At 36.6% G+C, this 14,808-nt stretch overlaps 1 long non-coding RNA gene across 1 annotated transcript in view; it reads right to left on the bottom strand.

Moving 5' to 3' along the window:
• LOC120514275 overlaps positions 1 to 14,808 on the bottom strand; it is a 51,389-nt gene that overhangs the window by 16,335 nt on the left and 20,246 nt on the right. The gene's annotated exons all lie outside the window — the stretch shown is intronic.

Raw genomic sequence — 14,808 nt, 5'->3', positions numbered from 1 at the left:
AGCATCGTATTTACAAGATTTAATCTTAGGCAAGAAGTTATTGTCTATAAAGAAGTAATCAATCCTTGAGTAGCAATGATGTACTGGTGAGTAGAAAGAATATGTTCTTGAATTTGGGTTTAAAAACCTCCAGGGATCTGATAAGTTGTGATCAGTTATAAACTTTGTAATTATCTTTGCGGTGTTAGATGCGTTCCCCTGTGGAGGAAGTCCTATCTAAAAGTGGATTTAGAACACAATTAAAGTCCCCAGCCATTATAACTTTATGAGTGTTCAGATTGGGAATGGATGCAAATAAATTTTGTATAAATTCCTTATCATCAACATTAGGTGCATAAACATTTATCAAAATCATTTTACAGTTAGATAAGTCTCCCATGACCATTACATATCTCCCTTCAGGATCCAATACTACATCTGATGCTACAAATGGTACTGTTCTATGTATGAGAATTCCCACACCTCTAGTTTTCTTTGTAAAACTAGAATGGAACATTTGGCCAGTCCAGTCTTTTGCAGCGGAACTGATCCTTGCTTAGTAAGTGGGTTTCCTGTAAAAATACTATTTTAGCATTTAGACCTGTTAGGTGAGAAGTACTTTCTTTCTCTTTAATTCGTGATTCAGGCCTTTAACATTCCAGCTTACGAAGTTAACTGTCCCATCATGGAGACACTGATTCTGAGTTTTTGATGTCATTTTATAGTCTTAACTGGAAGTGAGAAGTTTAGGTCTTAATTTCCTATTTTCCCAAGAGTTGTTGCCATGCAGCTTATTATTACGTTGATAGTTATAATTATAAAGATTGAGATGATAGATTAGGTATAGATCAAGCCTGCTCTCTTTCTCTCCCCTTAACCCCCACCCTCCCTTTTGCCTCCCCAAGTGAGGCTAAAACCCACTTCACATAGTCCCAGTCCTCTGACATACCCAGAGACAGAGCACGTCCAAAGCAAAACAAGCCCCATGCAGTGGCGCTTTAGGTTAAAAGATAGAGATATCTGTTACCAATATAGTCTTTAAAAAAAAAAAAAAAAAAAAAGAATTTTGCACTTAAAAAATATATATAGTCTTCAGCAATTTTAGTGCATCAAGAGACTGGTAGACATTTATAGAAAATGCCTACTTGAGGTTGTTTCTGCCAAAGCATCAAGCTTGATGGACATGGGTGCAAATCATTGGGGCAAAAACCTAAAGAAACTCCATTTAATGATGAGAGAACGAAAAGGGGTGTGATGCACCTTTCAACTAACACAACAGTCATCAATACTTGACAGCTCTCTTCTACGGTGTAAATGATGATCTCCTTCCGGTGGACCACTGACATATATGCAACAAGGTCTTGGTGTGAGCATCAGGCATGGGGCTAGGTATTGTCTCTAGTGTGTTGTTAGCGTAAATGCCCCCCTTTTGCTGTGGGGTGGTATTGTCAGGTTTACCAGAGCCTTACGGGGCTGCCAAATAGACATGTGTGACAACTAGCTATTAGAGCCAATTTTTCCATAAACAGAAATGGCATATCTGTTCATTTTTCATTGAATTTATTATTACAAAGTCAAATTTTCATTGTTTTTTTTAATTGCATTACCTTTACCTAAATGCAACATTTAAACCTTGATGTGTCTATGTGTATTAACAAAGAAAACTAATATGCTCTTATTTTTTCACATGACTGTATACAAGAAGTAGAGCCCAATACATGAAAATGTACCTTCAATCATGTATACTTGTTCCAGTGCAACTGATGGCCTAATTGATAAGGACATGACTTTGCACTTCACATCCTGCTCATCAGCCTCTCTGTTATCCTCTTAGCCTACCTGGGCATCTCCTGTAGAAGTAAGCATTTCTTTAAGTTATGCTATAACTATAACATGTAAAATATTCTCATATAGTTTATTTATAAAGGAAAAAGAGTTCTCCTGTCTATCTAGGTATCGTGCATGTCTTATAAAAAGGAAGATAATACATTTTATGAACTAAGAAGATGTCTCTTATCTTAACACTGTGTCATTAAGTGCTTCCTATTTTCTCTTACAAATGCACCTACGAAAATATGGAATTAGTCCTCGTTTATGAAAATTGTCAGTTGGAATCAATCTTCTGAGTTTCCTTTTTGGTAGCAGATTTAAACCACTAGATTAAGCTCTCATAAAGTAATTATTTTGAGCTCCCTTAGCCTGTTTGAATACAACAACTCACTGCTCTCCACTGGACCGATTTTCCAGAAGATAAACTGTGTTGCTGTTGTAGGTCAGTGATCAAAGGTGGCACCGATAGCGTTATAATGAAGTCTCAGCCAAACCGCACCCCCATTTATATTGTTAATTCTGAACGATATTGTCCACAAGTATATTAGCCACTTTCATTCCCTTGCCATGCTTCTTTAAGGATGAGAAGTTAGTGTCAGCTTTATGACCCAAACTGTTTTCAGAATTAGTCGTATAGCTTTGTGATTTACGATGCACTCCAGAATACAAACATGTTTGACTACTGCAGACAAGTAGCTGCCCTGTTATGGTACACTTCAGTATTTCAAAATGTTCTGACAATAACTGAAGTGATAACTTCAGATTTGAGTCCCTGAGGCTGGCAAGTATACTAAAATGTGCAGTAAGTATCAATTCAGTTTATCCACATCATCAAGTCAAGTGAACCAGCAGTTTAACCCCTGGACCTGAGCTCATCTATTCATTTACTTCCTTAGCTCTTCACTTTATATACTAAGGTAAGAAGCAATGTAAAGCATTAAAAATAAGATGTAAACTTTAGGGCAGTCAAAAATAATGCTTTGTGTGATTTAATGTAACATGAATGCTCCTCTCCATTTTATACATTATAATTGTAACAACTGTACTGTCTGGTGTACACTTCTTTCCAATAAAACAATGATTTACAATGATGTCCAAAATATGAAGATTACTATGCAAATACACATGTAATCAGTTATAATGTAACTCTAACTGCTATCACTGGATTCATTGTGAACATGAAATAAAATTTTTGCTGTAATTGCCAATTATAAGATCCTGGTGTTTCAGAACAAAGGTTATTGTTACACACAAAAATAGAATGTCACTAACTAATCAAACTGAAGCCTTCAATACCTTTTTTTATAATTATCATTTCACTTGTATCCCTCTGCCAACCTCATCATTAGGTCTATAGTGTTTTCTTGGTATCACATAGACAGGAAGCAGAGCCTCGTCTGAGTGCCAGGCAGTCTTATCTCTAGCAATCCTAAGGTCATAAGCCAAACCACTGCTCAGTGGCATGCCATACATCAGAAAGCTGCCCATAGCTATGTCTCTCTTCTGCCACTGAACAGCAAATTTCCATAACTCATTTCATGTTTGATCATTTTTGAGATAATACTAGATATCTGTTCTAGGAATAGGTTTATTCATCCATCCATTCATCCATCTATTAGCTCAACCCGCATAATCCAATTTTAGGGTAGCTGGAAGCCAGAGTCTGTCATGGTAGAATATGATTATATTGTGTAAAACAGCAATATAAGTGATTAAGATTGTATTTTATTATTATACTTACTTTATAAGAATTTCCAAAACTCATCCCAAAAAGAGTTACAGCTTAATTCAGCTCACAGTTATTGGTTTCACTATAAATGTGTTAAAAATATAGCAATATGTCTTTCAACACTAGCAGCTTAACATGTGGCAATGTGTGACATGGGAAACCCACAAAATATGGGTGATTCCTTAAACTGATGCATTGATAAGACATTTCAGGATTGAGATGTGCAAAACATTGATAATATCATTGAATAAATGATAGATTTCATCATGCAGATTAATATAATCATGTGCCATGAACATCTTGTTACCCTTCCTAAGTGTTGTGATTAAGTTTTGTTATTAATTTAGTATGATTTTCCTGTGTGCTGAATTCATATTTGTTGTTTTTTGTTTCATTTCTGTATTGACATGGTTAAAAATGTATTTACATTTTACTGTGATACCACTGTTGTTTATTAGATATTGCCATTGTTGTGATGGTTTGTTTATGGCTCCTGTAGCACATAACACTACTTAGAGATAACTCTGTCCCCTTTGGCAGAAGCAACTTAGTCACTGAAAGGTTGACGAGTGCATTTCTGGATCATCCAAGATTATGGATGGATATTGTGAAACTAAACGAGTACATTTGGAAAAAAATTCTCTTGGTAGTGAATTATTGGCTTAGAATGTTTGACTTCAAGTTTAGGATTTTGTTTTGGGTTTGCTAAGAGGTCAATTCAACATTTGATTATTACCTTGGCTATTACTACTTCTTTTGGTCCTTATTTAAAATTGTCTGTCTGCATTTCTTTAAGTAAAACAGAAAACAGATATCAGTGCTGCAACTGTAGTTAGTTAAGAGGACAGAAGGCAGAAACACCTCATTCAGACAGTAAAGAGCTCCCCTGTGGGATAAACACTGTTTGCATTAGGGCTGGTTTATACTAATCATGGTTGCCACACGTTCCCAGCGTTCTTTTGATGCGTCTTCGAGCATATCATCAGAAATGAACACGATGTGTGCACGGGTTGCAGTACCAGCGAAACTATAGGTGGTGGATGTGTTCAAGTTTTGGTACGCGATGTCAGCATTGTTGTTTATTATCAACGTGTGATGGTAAGCAACAATGTAGCTCTAACAGGATAAATCTCTGTACTTCGATGTTTGCTGAATGGTTCGATGCAGTGAAAAGAAATCATCAAATTTAAATGTTGACATGCAAATGTATTCATGGTACTTTCTTTCATTCATTTCTCGCATAAGCAATACAATCGTCGCATGTTCCCTATCATAATGATGCGATACATTTAAAGGTCTCACATGCCATCTTCTGCTGTCTTTTTTTTTTGCACCTTCACTACTGCATCAGAATGCTGTAAAACTGAACATTGTTTTCTCACCGTGATAATTTCCTGCACTGCCACCCAGTAGAATCCTCCAGGTTTACTTAAAGTATGTGCGCAAGTATAGTCAGTACACTACTTGCATAGCAGCAGGGTCCTCAAGTGCACACGTCACATAGCACATCATAGTACATCTCCGGCCTTACAGTATTGTTTCTGCATATTCACTGTCACATTCATCAGCATGACTAAGACCAAGGCAAGCACTAACGGCTGGATGTGTTTTATATTTATACTTTTTCTTTTAATGTCTCTGCCCTTTTTCTTGAATCTTCTAGAGGCTTGATTGTACTTCCTTCTCCTCCTCTTCTGACTGGACTGCAGCCCTCAAGCATCTAGCCCATGCAACCAGTTTATCTACAAGTACTGCTTTTTTGCATACACAGTTATACAAACTGATAGATTTAACATACCATAACATGTTTTTAAAGTCTGTTTCAGAGACCCCACACAATTTTGATTTTGAAGTTCTCAGGGGTTCCAAATGATTAATTAATGAGCCCCAAATGCCTCAGGACCCCATATTTTGTGCTTTGCTTGAGCTGTTGTTTATGAGCAGAAGTAGAAGTGATACTAAGATTGAGCAGCGGTTTTACAAACCGGACTGTGGTGGTAAAGTGGAACCTAAGTCATCAGATGAAACTTTTAATTAACTTGTCAATCTTCATCTACACCCTCAGATATGGCCATGAGCTTTGGTTGTTAATCAAAGGAATGGGACCAGGAGTGCAAGGGGCTGAAATAACACTCCTGTAACGAGATACTAAACTCACTTGCTGGGATAAGCAAGGAGAACATTGGAGTCGAGCTACTGCTTCTCGAATCAAGAGAAACCACTTAAGTTTATTTCAGCTTGCACTGAGGATGTACATTTGGTACTACATATAGATTGTTGTAAAAAAATGGGCTCAGCAGGAGCAGACCCATAGAAGACCTAAAATGCACTGGAAGAAATATTTCTTTTGAGAATTCCCATAAACAAGCTAAAGCCTGTGTTTATAGTTTGGGAGTTAGCGCTGTGACCTTCATCAGGATGAGCACATAGATATATTTAGTAGTTCTAAAATATGAATGTGGATTTTTTTTAAGAATTTAGGAAGCCTAAAATGTTTTCCCTAAAACACTACATTTATTAAAAATGGTCAAAGGCTCCACAGAAAAAAGCTATTTGAAAAAGTATCTTATGCAGTATAAAGAGTATTTTGTGGGGTATTTTACTAGTAAACATTCTCATGTTTATCTGTCATCTGAGACTTTTTAACACAACGATTAATTGGCTATAGGGTTATAGCATATGATATTTTATTGCAAAGGTTTGCTTTTTGTAAAAACATTCCTACTAACAAAAAGCACAAGCATCCAGGTTTTTGTAAATGGAAAGTAAATCTGCAATAGCCAGACTTATCTATGTAGCTTAAGGTAATCTGTCGGTGATTTACGTTGTCCTGTCAGGAGAGATATTGCTTGCGCAGACACATATGGTTTAAGCATTTGAACTGTTTCGACCCCGGTGCAAATGAAATTTTAATACCTCATGAGTTTTTTTGAACCAGTAATTAAATTAATATTGATCTTTTGTGAAATTATCTGTACAGAAAAATACCATTTAATATGCTCTGTGACTGAGCAATGTTCTTAGATTGTCATATAGCTTTTTAAGCCTTCATTTTGTCCTGAATACAAGCTGGAATATGATTTACTTGGCAAGTCCCAGAAAGGCTATAAATCCCCAGCAGTCAACAAATTAAAAAAAAAAAAGTCACTCAGAACCCCTCAAGAAAATTATGTTTTTCTTTTAGAAAGCCCATTAGCAAACTGCTGTTCCATGTGCTGACTTTTTTATGGCAAATTTCAATTTAGTTAAAAAGAAAATCAAAAATTTGATTGAACTCCTTTAATACATTTATGTGGATTAATTCTGCACTGTATCTCTCAGTTTCACTTGTCCAAACCATTCATGTCATTAGCTGAATGTCTTCTCTAATTATGTTATTAGGGTGTGTTTAATAATGAGAGATAAAAGCTAGTGAAAAAAAGGCCTTTTTATGTGTCTGTATATGCATGTGTTGCCACATCTTTAAAGAATATTATATTCCCGAACATCAGAGCTTTGCCTCAAAAGGATCCTGACAATAAGAGGCGATTGCAGGAGAATGGTTTCCTTTACTCTCCCAGACAGTCTGTCTCTGGCAGAAGAATACAGCCCATCAGAAGTGTCTGCAGGTTGTCAGTCCGACAGACTTGGGGACACCCTGGGGCTGTCATGACCAACAAGAGCATCGTCTGTAGGGTCCTTCCAATCACTCAGCCTGAGGAAATGATCACTCAGTGCACTTTGTACACTCCCAGCGCGCAACTCCACGGATAGAAGAGAGCTTCTTTATTCAAGCACAATATCTGCCTTTCATACCTCTTCATAATCTGCATTAAAGCCTTAATAAATCATATTTTCTCATCATTCCTCTTTTCAATTTATATCAGGAATGTTTGTAATGGGAGGCGGAAGGCTCAGAGATTACACCGCTGGAAAGCTTTGGCTTAGAAGACTTGCCAGCCTGCTAAGTTTTTGGATCAGGGGAATGTTTCACTCCATGATTTCAGTGGCACTCTTTGAAAGTCATTTTTCAATGATTTTTTAGAACTGCCAAAAGAAAATGCAAAATGAATCACTCTGTAGAACTGCTGTAGAAATTCTAAATTCTAGGTTAGATAATCCATGCATTTTACTTTTAGCAAAGAGGATGAGTAACATATTTTGAGTTTTGGCAGCACTTCTTATAATCTGACCAGAAAATTTGAGTGCATTATTAAACTGTCAGGTATTGATCCACATCAAGAATGAAAAATGTATTTTTTTTTTAATTCACAGTTGTAGATGCTGAACTTGAGTTGTCTTAGAAATGAAATGCACAGATTTAGAATAATGGCAAACACTGAATCTGTTGTAATTACCACTGTCCTTTATCTATTCTTGTGAAACACTGAGACAGTGTGACATAAGAGACTGCCATGTGCCTCTTCCATCCAGGTGAGGGCAGCAAAATGCTCTCATTTACTTTAGTGTGCTACTGCAAACAGCAGGAATGTATTAACTCTTATTTCTACTGTGATTGTGTGTTTTAATTGTAAATCTGTCAGGGATACTCTTTTAAGTTCAGAAATAAGAAAACAAAAAAGTAGGACAACAAGTGCCCATAGATGAAATGCTGTTTTTGCCCTGGGATCAAAGGACTTTTCAAATGACAGAATAAAAACAACTATTTTTACTACAGATATCAAATCCTTTGTGTGAGGAAACTCGATTATAGCTCATCATTGTCAGTGCTGATGCCTCAATGTAGAATATTTAAATAACTGGGTATCAGTCTGACTGCTATTGTACCAAGTTATGTACTCTTAAGTATATACCTAGAGTTATATGCAACATTATTCTTGTATTAGTTCTGTTTTTAATCCATCAAGAAGAATGTTAATGGAGAGTGAAGTGAAGTGGCCAGTATATTAAAGGAATCTGATATGTTGAGTTCAAAAGCATTAATTACTTTAACTCTCATAATTGTTTCTTTTATTCAAACTGTGTATTGCTGCCAACAGACATGCAAATAAAAATGGAAACTTTTAAGAATGTATTTATCTCTGCAATATTATTGCAGCAGCTTTATACATAGAGGAAACTGAAGGAAAGAAGTGAATACACCATATGATCTGAAATATTCAGTACTGCATTAAATGACTTACTTACATATGTCCATTATCTGCAACATGTTCAAAAGTAAATACACTTCATCAATTACTTTTTTGATCCTCTTAATCCAATTTAGGGTCGCATAATCAAATAAAAGTCAGGAACTGATCTCTAATTACACTGTATTTATATTGAAAGGGTTCAGACAGAGAATAGGTCTACTGCTCTACCATTCATTCAGTGAATCACTCAAATCAATGTACAATAATTTGTTTTTGTAAGTCACCTTGAATAAAGGCTTCTCTATAATAAAGATTAATAATAATAAATAATAATAATTCATTTATACATCTATTACATTTCTATATTCTCTTAACCTAAGGTGGCAATGCTAATAATATACACAAAGCTAGACCCTGACAGAAACAACAATAAAACCAAAAGAGTTTTATTTCTCAACAGAATCTCATTGAACTTACTGTAAGTACAATTGCTATTAAATTCACACATTTTTTCTAGGCCACAGATATATTGTTTTGTCTTGCTGATGCAACTGCTCTCATGTAGCTGATTCATAGTCTTCATCACTGGCATAATGTATTGGGAAATAGGTGGTACTCACACGGGGTCTGGTTTAGAAACTAGGGTGGGCTACAGTTTCACACAGCAGCCATTGCAACCTGTACAGTATGAGCTGGGACATTGTGCTGAAACAGAAGTGCAGTGGCTGATGGCTTTTCTTTCCTTTTTCCCCCTGATTGACTGCCACAAATGGCAAATCAAATCAGCATAATACTCATCAGTTATGACTTTAGAGGCATTTAGTCAATATGGACTCTCCACTTCATAAAAATTGAGCACATAATCTTACCTACACCAACTTGAACTTTCCAGTTTTTTGGAGAATCACCATGCTTGCATTGTTTTAATTGATGTTAGGACTCTGGATAATAGCAATGTCTCTAGGTTTCACCTCCAATTATGAAACACGTCTTAAATTTCTCCTAGACAAAAGTCTTTAGTTCAAAATTCTCAATGAATGTAATGGTTCATTTCAGGAGTTAACATTCTGGGTAACCTATATCCACAGAGATCAATTAAATTGATGAAGTAAATTTAAGATTAGATTCAACTCACTTATAGCTAATGTCTGTATCTTCACTCTTCAGTTCTCCATTTCAGTTCATTCCATGGTGGCCACATTTTTATCTGTCATTGATAATGAAGGTCGGCTATACCGTTGGTCATCCGTATTGGAATTTTGCTGCCCCTTACTTGACTGTTGCATATTTAGGAGACTGACATGGTACATCTTGGCTACGTGAGAAGCAATATTGTTCTTTAAGTTAGAATTTCATTGAAAGCAGAATAATTCATTTTGCAGTTTTAGAATCCATGTTGAAATGGTTCTGAAACAGAGAATATACACTAAGAAACTGAAACACTGTTGAAAACTAATTAATATACAGTGTGTATATATATATATATATATATATATATATATATATATATATATATATATATATATATATATATATATCATTGATATTGTAATGACCAGGGACAGCAAAAAATTGGCAGGAGTTGGCCCCCTAAAAGGACTTTTGGTGCCTTTGCGGTTGAATCTGCTGTCTCCCTCTTCTGCAGTTACTACCTCTCCCTGAGCCTGTACATAAGTGCCACTGGTGCTGCCTCATACTGCTCACCTGGGGTCAGTGGCAACAATATCTGCTACACTTTCCTTAGCTCCAGGAGCTGATCCATGCCAGGATTCTACCCAAGGATTGTAAACGGTCATAGGCCTTGGGAGTTGAGGCGTGGCTTTCTGTAAGTATTTCTCTTAAATACTCTATCCACAGTAACGTCATTTGCAATGTGACTTTATCTTAATCAAAAATGTAAACTTTTATGGATTGACAGAAAATAGTACTGTATATTGTCAACAGTCAAAATGTTTTCCTGTGCCTAGCTTATAATTGCAAATGCATGCAACACACAAGTTTTTCTGATGTGATAAAAAGGAAATGAGGAGGAAAAAAAACACCCTGCATCTGGATTTAAACCCAGTCTCATTGAGCTGTGAGGCTGTAGCACTGACCATTGTGTCACAGTGTCTCACCTATAATAAACAATGAAAAGAGATAGATAGATATCCACACATGAAGCAGTTACCTTGGCTTAAGTATTGTTATAGTATTTCTTAAAATCTACTAATGAGATACAGTGTTGTGACCTAACATATTTTTATTAGACCTGTGATTTCAATATATACTGTATGTTTTACACCTACACTCCATCATTGGTTGTTTCCACTTTCTCTTAATTACCAGATATGGATTAACCCAGGTAGGTGTAGCAAAGTACAGTCTACTGCTATTTGATATTGCTCTCTTTGCTATGTATAGCTGTTATGGTACATTCAGATTATATAACTTTCCATATTGTAGTTTATTAAATCAATGGTTTGGATTTTAGCTTGCAATTCTAATATTATTTTAATTAAGCATGTGTTATTTTGCAGTTTTTTGTCATTTTTAAATTGATCTAGAAATTCTAAAATATACTGCTCAAAAGGATTAAAGGAACACTTTTTAATCAGAGTATAGCATAAAGTCAATGAAACTTATGGGATATTAATCTGGTCAGTTAAGTAGCAGAGGGGTTGTTAATCAGTTTCAGCTGCTGTGGTGTTAATGAAATTAACAACAGATGCACTAGAGGGGCAACAATGAGATGACCCCCAAAACAGGAATGGTTTAACAGGTGGAGGCCACTGACACTTTTCCCTCCTCATCTTTTCTGACTGTTTCTTCACTAGTTTTGCATTTGGCTACATTCAGTGTCACTACTGGTAGCATGAGGCGATACCTGGACCCTACAGAGGTTGCACAGGTAGTCCAACTTCTCCAGGATGGCACATCAATACGTGTCATTGCCAGAAGGTTTGCTGTGTCTCCCTGCACAGTCTCAAGGGCATGGAGAATATTCTAGGAGACAAGCAGTTACTCTAGGAGAGCTGTAGAGGGCCATAGAAGGTCCATAATCCATCAGCAGGACCAGTATCTGCTCCTTTGGGCAAGGAGGAACAGGATGAGCACTGCCAGAGTCCTACAAAATGACCTCCAGCAGGCCACTGGTGTGAATGTCTTTGACCAAACAACCAGAAAAACTTCATGAGGGTGACCCAAGGGCCCCATGTCCTCTAATGGGCCCTGAGCTCACTGCCCAGCAGCATGCAGCTCGATTGGCATTCGCCATAGAATACCAGAATTGGCAGATGCACCACTGGTGCCCTGTGCTTTTTACAGATGAGAGCAGGTTCACCCTGAGCACGTGACAGAAGTGAAAGGGTCTGGAGAAGCCATGGAGAACATTATACTGCCTGTAACATCATTCAGCATTAGCAGTTTGGTGGTGGGTTAATGATTGTCTGGGGAGGCATATCCATGGAGGGTCACACAGACCGCTACAGGCTTGACAAAGGCACCTTGGCTGCCATTTGGTATCAGGATGAAATCCTTGGACCCATTGTCAGACCCTATGCTGGTACAGTGGCTCCTGGTGCACGACAATTCCTGGCCTCATGTGGTGAGAGTATGCAGGCAGTTCCTGGAGGATGAAGGAATTGATACCATTGACTGGGCACCACACTTTCCTGACCTAAATCAAATAGAACACCTCTGGGACATTATGTTTTGGTCCATCCAATGCCACCAGGTTGCACCTCAGACTGTCCAGGAGCTCAGTGATGCCCTGGTCCAGATCTGGGAGGAGATCCCCCACAACACCATCTGCCATCTCATTAGAAGCATGCACCGATGTTGTCAGGCATGTATACAAGAACACAGGGGCCATACAAAGTGCTGCGTACAATTTTGAGTTGCTGCAATTAAATTTTGGCAAAATGGACTAGCCTGCCACATAATTTTTTCACTCTGATTTTTGGGGCGTCTTTGAATTCAGGGCTCTGTAGGTTGATCATTTTCATTTCCATCAAACGATGTGGCATCCTTTCGTTCCTAACACATTACCCAGTCTATATCAGTATAGATATCCAGGAGGATTTCTTTTTCCCATTGAGATCTGATGTGTTTTCAAAGTGTTCCTTTAATTTTTTTGAGCAGTTTATATTATTCACTTTTTATATGAATTTGCAAAAAATGTTTTCCTTTTCTTATATGTTATGATTTTGTGTTGTAATTTATTTTGAAATACGTATTTTGTTTATGCTGTTGCTTGTTAATACACAATTACAAATGTCATTGCGACAGCTTCCCCTCTTAAGCATTTTTGTCATTTGCATCTTTGTCTTGTCTTTATTGATAGTCACTGTATTAATAATGTTAATATTTACTACTTCTAATGAACTTCTTGTTAAATTAGATGTTGTTAAATTTCCTGCTTGCATTCTGAAATGAGTACAAATACTCAGGATTGGGATTTTTGTTTCTAGTCATAGATTTTAACACACTGGAGTCTCATTTTTCTTTTCATTTTCTCTTTTAATTAACATTATTTTCTAGTGCGTGTGCTTTCCTAATTGGAACTGAATTGTGTCAATTTACAAAGATCAGAGCAGTAACAGATGCAAACAAAAACAAATGCTAAAGAAATGTAGCTACTTTGGTGACTATTCCATGTGTGGGATCATTAGTATACGAGCACACACTGTACATAACTGTTTCAAAATAAATAGCACATTTCAAAATAAATATAAAACCAAAATTAGAAGATCAGGAAAAAGTCATATTTTTAAATCCATGTAGCAAACAAATGAAACGTTCTGGGGATTTTTGGACTGAAACAAAAGAACATTAGACCAATTTCTATGAGAACAGGCCATTCATCCCAACAAAGCTCGCCAGTCCTATCCACTTAATTTTTCTAAATTAACATCATGTCTAGTTTTGACAGTCCCTAAAGTCCTACTGTCTACCACACTACTTGCTAACTTATTCCATGTGTCTGTGGTTCTCCGAGTAAAGAAAAACTTTCTGATGTTTGTGTGAAATTTACCCTTATCAAGTTTCCAACTGTGTCCCCCTATTTTTGATGAACTCATTTTAAAATAACAGTATTGCTCCACTGTCCTAATTCCCTTTATAATTTTAAATATTTCAGTCATGCCTCCTTTTAATCTCCATTCGTGTCAACTGATTAAAAAAGGCTCAGCTCTTTTAATCTTTCTTCATCCTCTATAGCCCTGTAATCAGTCTATTCACTCTTCTTTGCACCTTTTCTAGTGCTTTTATGTCCTTTTCGTAGCCTGGAGACCAAAACTGCACACAGTACTCCAGATGAGGCCTCACCAGTGTGTGTACATACCGTGTTATATAACCTAACATTGTGTTAGCCTACTTAATGGCTTCTGACCATTGTCTGGAAGTTAGTTAAGTACAACTCCTAAATCCTTCTCATAAAGTGAACTTTTGATTTTCAGACCTCCCACTATCTACTCAAACCTAACATTTTTACTTCCTATGTGTAATGGTTTACATTTACTTACATTAAATTTCATCACAAATCTCCCCAAGCCAAACTGCTGTACAAGTCCTGCTGTGATAATTTAATGGATACCAGATTATCTGCCTATCCACCTGGCTTGGTATTATTTGCAAACTTAACTAGCTTGTTATTTATGTTCCTATCCAAATCACTTATATATACAGCGGTTCTGGCAGTGCCCCCTGTGGAACACCACTTTCTGCATCAGCCAATTCTGATAATGTTAATCTCACCATAACCTTCTGCTTCATGTATCTGAGCCAATTCTGCACCCATCAAAACACTACACCCTGAACTCCCACTTCTTTTAGTTTATACTCCTTCTTTTAGTTTGATAGGTCCAGCCTGTTTAACTGAGATAGCAATAACTTGCATCCATTACAACTTGGTGCTGACAGTTAGAGAAGCCCACACATCCATTTGACAACAAAAGGATCCCAATTTAACAAAATACATATTTAACATTTTACTTTAGAATTGACCCAGAAAAGACTTTATAATGCTTACTATGTACTTTTAAGATAATAATCAGCATGAGAACACCTCAACAATTTTTAAGAAGTGGGACTTTACTAAAAAAATTAAAAGAAGGTAGAAGGTAATAAAAAAATGAATGGTAGTTAGTTGTGATGAAGATTAAATGTCAACCGTGCATTTAATTCTGGCATATGATTTATCATTACTACAGAATCTAT

Source organism: Polypterus senegalus, chromosome 14 (genome assembly GCF_016835505.1).
Source record: "Polypterus senegalus isolate Bchr_013 chromosome 14, ASM1683550v1, whole genome shotgun sequence".
NCBI lineage: Eukaryota > Metazoa > Chordata > Cladistia > Polypteriformes > Polypteridae > Polypterus > Polypterus senegalus.
The sequence above is the reverse complement of the archived record's forward strand: the minus strand, read 5'-3'. Positions and strand labels throughout refer to the sequence as shown.